The following is a 7675-nucleotide window of genomic DNA, read 5'->3' as shown; positions in this document are numbered from 1 at the left end:
TTCATAACTTCTGTTAGTTTCATTGTGTCTCGGTTTAGTTTTTGTTTCCGTGATCTGTCCATAGCTGAGAGTGGGGTGTTGAAATCTCCCACTATTATTGTGTGAGGTGCAATGTATGCTTCAAGCTTTAGTAAAGTTTCTTTTATGTATGTGGGTGCCCTTACATTTGGGGCATAGATGTTGAGAATTGCAAGTTCCTCTTGTTACATTTTTCCTTTGATGAATATGAAGTGTCCTTCTTTATCTTTTGTGATTACTTCTGGTTGAAAAACGATTTTATTTGATATTAGAATCACTACTCTGGCTTGTTTCTTGGGACAATTTGCTTGGAAGATTGTTTTCCAACCTTTTACTCTGAGGAAGTATCTGTCTTTTTCACAAAGGTGCGTTTCCTGAATGCAGCAAAATGTTGGGTCCTGATTATGTATCCAGTCTGATAGTCTATGTCTTTTTATTGGAGAATTGAGTCCATTGATATTAAGAGATATTAAGGAAAAATGAGTGTTGTTTCCTGTCATTTTTGTTATTGGCCGTGGAGATATGTTTGTGCAGGTACCTTCTTTTACGGTTTTTGGAATATTACTTTCTTGCTTTTTCTAGGTTGTAGTTTCCCTCCTCGTGTTGGAGTTTTCCACCAATTATCCTTTTAAGTGCTGGATTTGTGGTGAGATACTGTGTAAATTTGGATTTGTCATGGAATATTTTGGTTTCTCCATCAATAACGATTGAGAGTTTTGCTGGGTATAGTAGTCTGGGCTGGCATTTGTGTTCTCTTAGGGTCTGTATGATATCGGTCCAGGATCTTCTGGCTTTTATGGTCTCTGGTGAGAAGTCTGGTGTAATACTTATAGGTCTGCCTTTATATGTTACTTTGCCTTTTCCCTTACTGCTTTTAGTATTTTTCTTTGTTTTGTACATTTGATGTTTTGATTATTATGTGGCAGGAAGTATTTCTTTTCTGGTCTAAACTATTTGGAGTTCTGTAGGCTTCTTGTATATTTATGGACATCTCTTTCTTTAGGTTAGGGAAGTTTTCTTGTATAATTTTGTTGAGGATATTTACTGGTCCTTTAAGTTGGGAGTCTTCCCCCTCATCTATACCTATTATCCTTAGGTTTGGCCTTCTCATTGTATCTTGGATTTCTTGTATATTTTGGGTTAGTAGCTTTTTGTATTTTGCATTTTCTTTGACAGTTGTGTCAATGTTTTCCATGGTATCTTCTGCACATGAGATTCTCTCTTCCATCTTTTGTATTCTGTTGGTGATACTTGTGTCTATGACTCCTGATCTTTCTCCTAGGTTTTCTATCTCTGGGGTATTCTTCCTTTGTGATTTTTTTATTGTTTCTACTTCCATTTTTAGATCCTGCATGGTTTTGTTTAATTTTTTCTCCTGTTTGGTTGTGTTTTCTTGCAATTCCTTAAGGGATTTTTGTGTTTCCTCTTTAAGGGTTTCTATCTGTCTACCAGTGTTCTCCTTAAGTTCTTTGAGATTGTTATTTATGTCTTTCTTAAAGTCCTCTATCATCGTCATATGGAGTGATTTTAATTCTGAATCCTGCTTTTCTGGTGTGATGGGGTGTTCAGGGCTTGCTATGATGGGGGAACTGGGTTCTGATGATGCCATGTAACTTTGGTTTCTGTTGCTTACGTTCTTGTGCTTGCCTTTCGCCTTCTGGTTAACTCTAGTGCTGCCTGTACTTGCTGTCTCTGACTGAAGCCTGTCTTTCCAGTTATCTAGCTTGTGTCTGATCTCCTAGGGGTCCAGACGTCTCTGTGATCTTTTCCAGCTGCACTGATTACAGAGGTACCTCTAGGATGCCTCAGGATATGGTGCTTCCAAGGTAGCAGTCCAGCTAGGTGTCTGCTGTTCTGGGTGCAGTGTCTCCTCTAGGATATCTCAGGATATGTTATCTGACGCTCTGAGTTCAGTTGTTCCTCTGTGGCTCTGGGTTGAGTGGACCTTCCAATATATCTCAGGCGGAATCGGGGTCCACACAACAGCAGACCGGGCAGAGGTCTGGTCCAGGCCTCAGATCCAGGAGAGGGGCGGATGGGGAGTGCTAGTCCACGGAGGGGGGGGGGGTGTATCTGCTGGAATCTGAGCGCTCACAACAGAACAGCCAGGTAGGCCTGGCCCACTATAAAAGGGGCTGCTTGCCCCTCCTCTCTCTCTAGATCTCCTGCTCTCTTGATCTCACTCTGTCCCCTTGCCCCTTACATCTTCCCTTCCCTTCCCCTTCTTTTCCCCCTCTCTCCACATGCTCATAGCCAGCCTCTACTTCTTTCTCTCTCTCTCTCTCTCTCTCTCTCTCTCTCTCTCTCTCTCTCTCTCTCTGCCTTTCTCTCTACCTCTACTACCCCCTTAACTCCCCTCCCCATGCCCTGAATAAACTCTGTTCCACACTATACCCTGGTCCCTCAAGGGGAAGGCATGCCTTGGCATGGGCCCGCTGAGACTTCCTCTTCCCCCATACCACACCACACACCCATAGAACATATTCTATATTTATCTTTTTATAAACACATCAACTAGCTTTGTTTCCAATTTTTCTGTCTTAAACTCCTGGCATGGTGGATGATAGGCAGGGTGACCAAGCATGGTTACAATAAGCATCGACATTAGCTTCCTGATTCCTTACTTTTAAGTAAAGCAAATCAATCTGAATTTTCCATGAGGTAGTAAGAGTCTATAAGTAGATCTGAGCTGGGGCTGGAGAGATGGCTCAGCAGTTAAGAGCACTGACTGCTCTTCCAGAAGTCCTGAGTTCAATTCCCAGCAACCACATGGTGGCTCACGACCATCTGCAATGAGACCTGATGCCCTCTTCTAGTGTGTCTGAAGATAGCTATGATATATAGAAGATAGCTATGATATATATATATATATTAAAGAAAACAAAAAAAAGTAAATCTGAGCTTTAAAATCACAACGTTTTAGCAGAAATAACTAGGAAATGTGATAAATGTGAAAGGCTCAATTCATAGGCTAAAATCAGGTGCTGCAAACACAGAACTGTAAAAAAAAAAAAAAGCCCAAATCCCTTGTGGCTGCCCAAGGGGCTGAAACCTGTTTCTGTTAGTATTCTGTCTAAACTCTACCTCCACATTTACCTGGCAACAGCCAGGTCTGCTCCTCCCCACAGTCACCTGGTCTTCCCTTCCAATTGGTTCCCTGAGAGAGGCAAGTCAGTTCCTTGGTCAAGTCTGACAGAAGTTGGATATCTGTTTCACTATTTACATCCCGAAGAATAAACCAGGACACTGAGGATATAGAAAGCCTTCTCACACCAGCCACTGACTTCAGGAAGAGAAGGCCTGGAGAACTGATGCTCAGTGGATGCCCCACAACAATTAGATAGGAAGAAGCTTATTTACTGTGGCCCAGAATGTTAACTGTGTGTTAACTATTATGTAGTCTGTATTTCAGAAGCCTAGAGACCAGGATTTTGGACATTCTAAACAGAAACGAAAAATTAATTGTTTGATGAGATAAATGAGCAAACATATTAAAACAGATATGAAGATTATAAAAACTACACCTTTAACAATTATTTCAAAATACCTCATTGATATGTAAATTTTTATTGTTTTGTCATTTAGTCATAGAAAGGAAAAGAAACATTACTGCTTTCATAGATTATTTGAGACTTTTACATGATATGATGATAAATAAAAACTATAACATAGAAAATTTAAAATAAGACAAACTAGTAAAAAGCATTACAAATTAAAGTTCTGGGACTTGGCAAAGGCACAGATGTAGTGGTTTGGGCCTAAAGCTGCTTATATTATGTTAATTTGGGTCTCCAAACTTTTCATGAGAGTCTGCACATAAGACACTGAGGGACCCTGTCCCCAGTTGTTTCTGACTGGTAAATAAAGTTGCTGTCAGCCAATGACTGGACAGGGCAGTCAGAGGCAGGACTTTTAGGATTTCCAGACTACAGACAGGAGAAGAAGAAGAAAAACGCCACACCTGAGAACCCGAGGGACAGAGAGCATAGCCATCATGCAGGAGCCAGAGGATAGCAGCCCAAGAGGGTTGCCTGACTGGGTCCAGGGCAGCAAAAATAGACTATAGGATTTTGTAAGTAATAACTTGGTGATATCAGAAGGAGGTAGATTAGCCACAGGGAGGTTAGGAAGTGGCCCAGACATTGAGCTGTTTTAGGCATATAAAAATATAAGGGTGGAGTTTAGACACAATGTTAACACTTGTCACCACCAGGTGTTCTCTGAGCACAAGTTTTTCTCCTCCTCCTCCTCCTCCTCCTCCTCCTCCTCCTCCTCCTCCTCCTCCTCCTCCTCCTCCTCCTCCTCCTCCTCCTCCTCCTCCTCATCTCCCAAGAGGAGGCGCAGAGCTCCTGGCATCACACTGGTGTGTGTACTGACTCTTGGTACAATGTGCACTATAGGATTTCCCTCTGCATTAATTTTGATGTTCTTTATTGAGTTTGCTCTCTCTCTCTGATCCTGATGATGCTCACATTGGCACTATTTGAATATTAGTGATATCTGCATTGAACTTCCCTCACTTCTCAGCAGAACCCTGAGGTGATTCCTCCTTGAATACAAAGGTATCAGCTATATGTCCCTAGGACTGTCAAATGAGCTCACTGTCGTAAAGAAGCTACACTGGAACCATGGAGTCCTGAGAATGCCCATCTCTTCTTAGGAAGGTTTATTCCTGGGCAGTCCATGCTTGAGACAAAGGTACAAACTCCATCCATCACAAGGAAGGCTTCATGCTTCCATGATGCAAGCTGATCCCCAGGGAAGCTGTTTCAGAGCAGAGACTGTGAAGTTCCTATTCAATTCTTCTATTCCATACAGTACGTTATCCCCATGGTACAGAACAGTGTCCTCCACTTAAAGAAACCAGAGTCAACAAGCAGTAGAGCAACATGGACATTTGATTGACAAATCTGTTTGAATGAGGTCATGACTGATCTGTTTTCCTGCATGCTGCAGTGAAGGGCATTGTCAGCATCCTTAAGAGATTAGCATTCCTGAGCATGGCTAGGCTTTTAGTGTGTGTGTGTGTGTGTGTGTGTGTGTGTGTGTGTGTGTGTGTGTGTGTTTGTGTGTGTGTGTACATGTATGTTTGTGTGTACATGTATGTTTGTGTCTGTTACATGGACACCTACCTGAAAGGGCACTTACTCATCTGAGAGGCTCTGATCCTTGAGGATGTAGCATTCACTCTCAACTGTTCTGCAGTCTCCATTTCCTCCTAGTGGGATTGTTTAATTCAAGAGGAGGAGGAGGAACTTAATGTGGTATAGGCACAAACTGAACATGCAGACTCTAGAGGAAGCCTCATTCAGCATGACATTAGGGGCCCAGGCATACTTTAGGGAAAGGTTACCATAGCCCGATTCTCAGACCTCATATGTTTGTTTAGACCATGTTGGCAGTTTCAACTTTATCACCTATATTAATCATTTTATAATAACTTGATCATTTAATTTTCTCACATAGAAACATTCTGCATTAGCTGTGATGTTTTCCCAAATGCCTTTAAAATCTATGCTTGCAGTAAGCTAAAGAGATTGCTCAGTAGTTGAGAGTAATTAATGTTCTTACAGAGCATGAGTTTCTTTTCTAACATGCAGAATATAATAAAAGATAGAAACTCAGGCATTAAAAATAAGACAGAAGGAATAGCTATAGTCATCAAAATGGTATATTTAAAAATTTCTGGATATGACACATGCAGGAATTCTAGGACTGTATGAAATGCCAAATGTAAAAATTATAGAAATGGAAAGAGAATAATCCCACTTCAAAGGTCCAGAAAATATTTTCAGCAAAATCATAGAAGAAAACTTTTCTAACTTAAAAGAGATGCCTTTAAAGGTATAAAAACCATATAGAACGCTAAATAGATTGGACCACAAAAGAAAGTTCCCTCACTACATAATAATAAAAACACTTAATAGTAAAATCAATTCCTCAATAAAAAGACATAGACTAAATGAATGGATGAGAAAAAAGATCCATTTTTTTTTGTTAAAACAAAACAAACAACAAAACAAACCTCAAAATCAAAGGTAGCCACTGCTTCAGAGTGAAGGGTTGTAAAAAGTATTTTTCAAGCAAATGGGCCTAAGATATAAACTGGTGCAGCTATTGTGAATTCAAACCTGAATTAATAAAAAAACACACAGACAATGAAGCACAGCAAACCAAACACAGGACACTTCATACCCATCAAAGTTAAAAAAAAAAATCCACCAATGCAATGTTTATTCTTGACATCTACATCCCAAATGCAAAGACACACATGTTTGTAAGAGAAACATTACTAAAGATTAAATCACACATCGATAGTGGGAGACTTCAATAGCCATCTCTCACCAATGGACAGGTTATCCAGACAAAAACTAAACAAAAATACTGGCACTAACAGATACTGAAAAAGTATAAAAGCAAGTTGGGAAAAAAAATAAAACTACCTCAGCCTCACAACTGACTACCATGTTGTCTAAGTGTCTTTTTTTCTTTTTAAAATATTATTTATTTATTTTTATTTATATGAGTACACTGCAGCTGTCTTCAGATACACACCAGAAGAGCACATCAGATTCTATTATAGATGGTTGTGAGCCACCATGTGGTTGCTGGGAATTGAACTCAGTACCTCTGGAAGAGCAGTCAGTGCTCTTTACTGCTGAGCATCTCTCTAGCCCTGCCTTTTTTCTTTTTCATCCTCACTCCTGCCTTGGAGAACCTGTTGACTGACTGAGGTGGCTTGGTCAAAGTGACCATATCCCAGAATGACAGGATATTCTGAAATAAAGAAAAACGAGTGAATCCCATACATTATGCTAATTACAACCATCAATAATAACATAAATACCAAGAAACATCATGTGTTTCCAATATAAATCTAAAGGTGGCCCAGAGTGGAATAAGTGCTGGAAGGTCTTCTTATACAGGTAAGTAATATCCCTAAAGTATTCCTGATATGGAGCTGGGGGTCACCCAGGAGTTATCTCTAAGGAAAGCGGATGGCAGACGATCCTACAAACTCTTATGCATATTGCACTTTCAAAACCCATAAAATGAAGAATGAGGGCATCTACAAAACAGTATGTTGGGGCTGGTGAGATGGCTCAACGGTTAAGAGCACTGGCTACTCTCCCAAAGGAACTGGGGTTGATTCCTAGATACCACATGGCCATTCACAACTGTCTATAACTCCAATTAGAGAGGCTCAGACAATCTCTTAGACATGTATGCTATAAGCAATATACCTTCATTAGAGGTTCTATTCCTGCCATGAAACTCCAAAACTCAGCTTGGGGAGGACAGGGTTTATTGGAGTTATACTTCCATAACACAGTTTGTCACTAAAGGAAGTCAAGACAGGGACTCAAACAGGACAGAAACCTAGAAGTAGGAGCTGATGCAGAGATCAGGAAGGGTTATGCTTATTGGCTTGGTATACATGGCTTGCTCAGCTTATTTCTTTATAGAACTCAGGGACACCAGCCCAGTTAGCATCTCCCACATCAGGAGGTATCATGCTCTTATCAATCACTAATTAAGAAAATGTTCTACAGGCTGGCACACAGCCCGATCTCATAGAGGCATTTTCTAAATTGACATTTCATACACTCACTTAACTACAGTTTGTTTCAAGTTCACATGAATCTAGCCAGCACAC

Source organism: Arvicanthis niloticus, chromosome 19, assembly GCF_011762505.2.
Source record: "Arvicanthis niloticus isolate mArvNil1 chromosome 19, mArvNil1.pat.X, whole genome shotgun sequence".
NCBI lineage: Eukaryota > Metazoa > Chordata > Mammalia > Rodentia > Muridae > Arvicanthis > Arvicanthis niloticus.
This window is presented reverse-complemented; position numbering follows the sequence as displayed.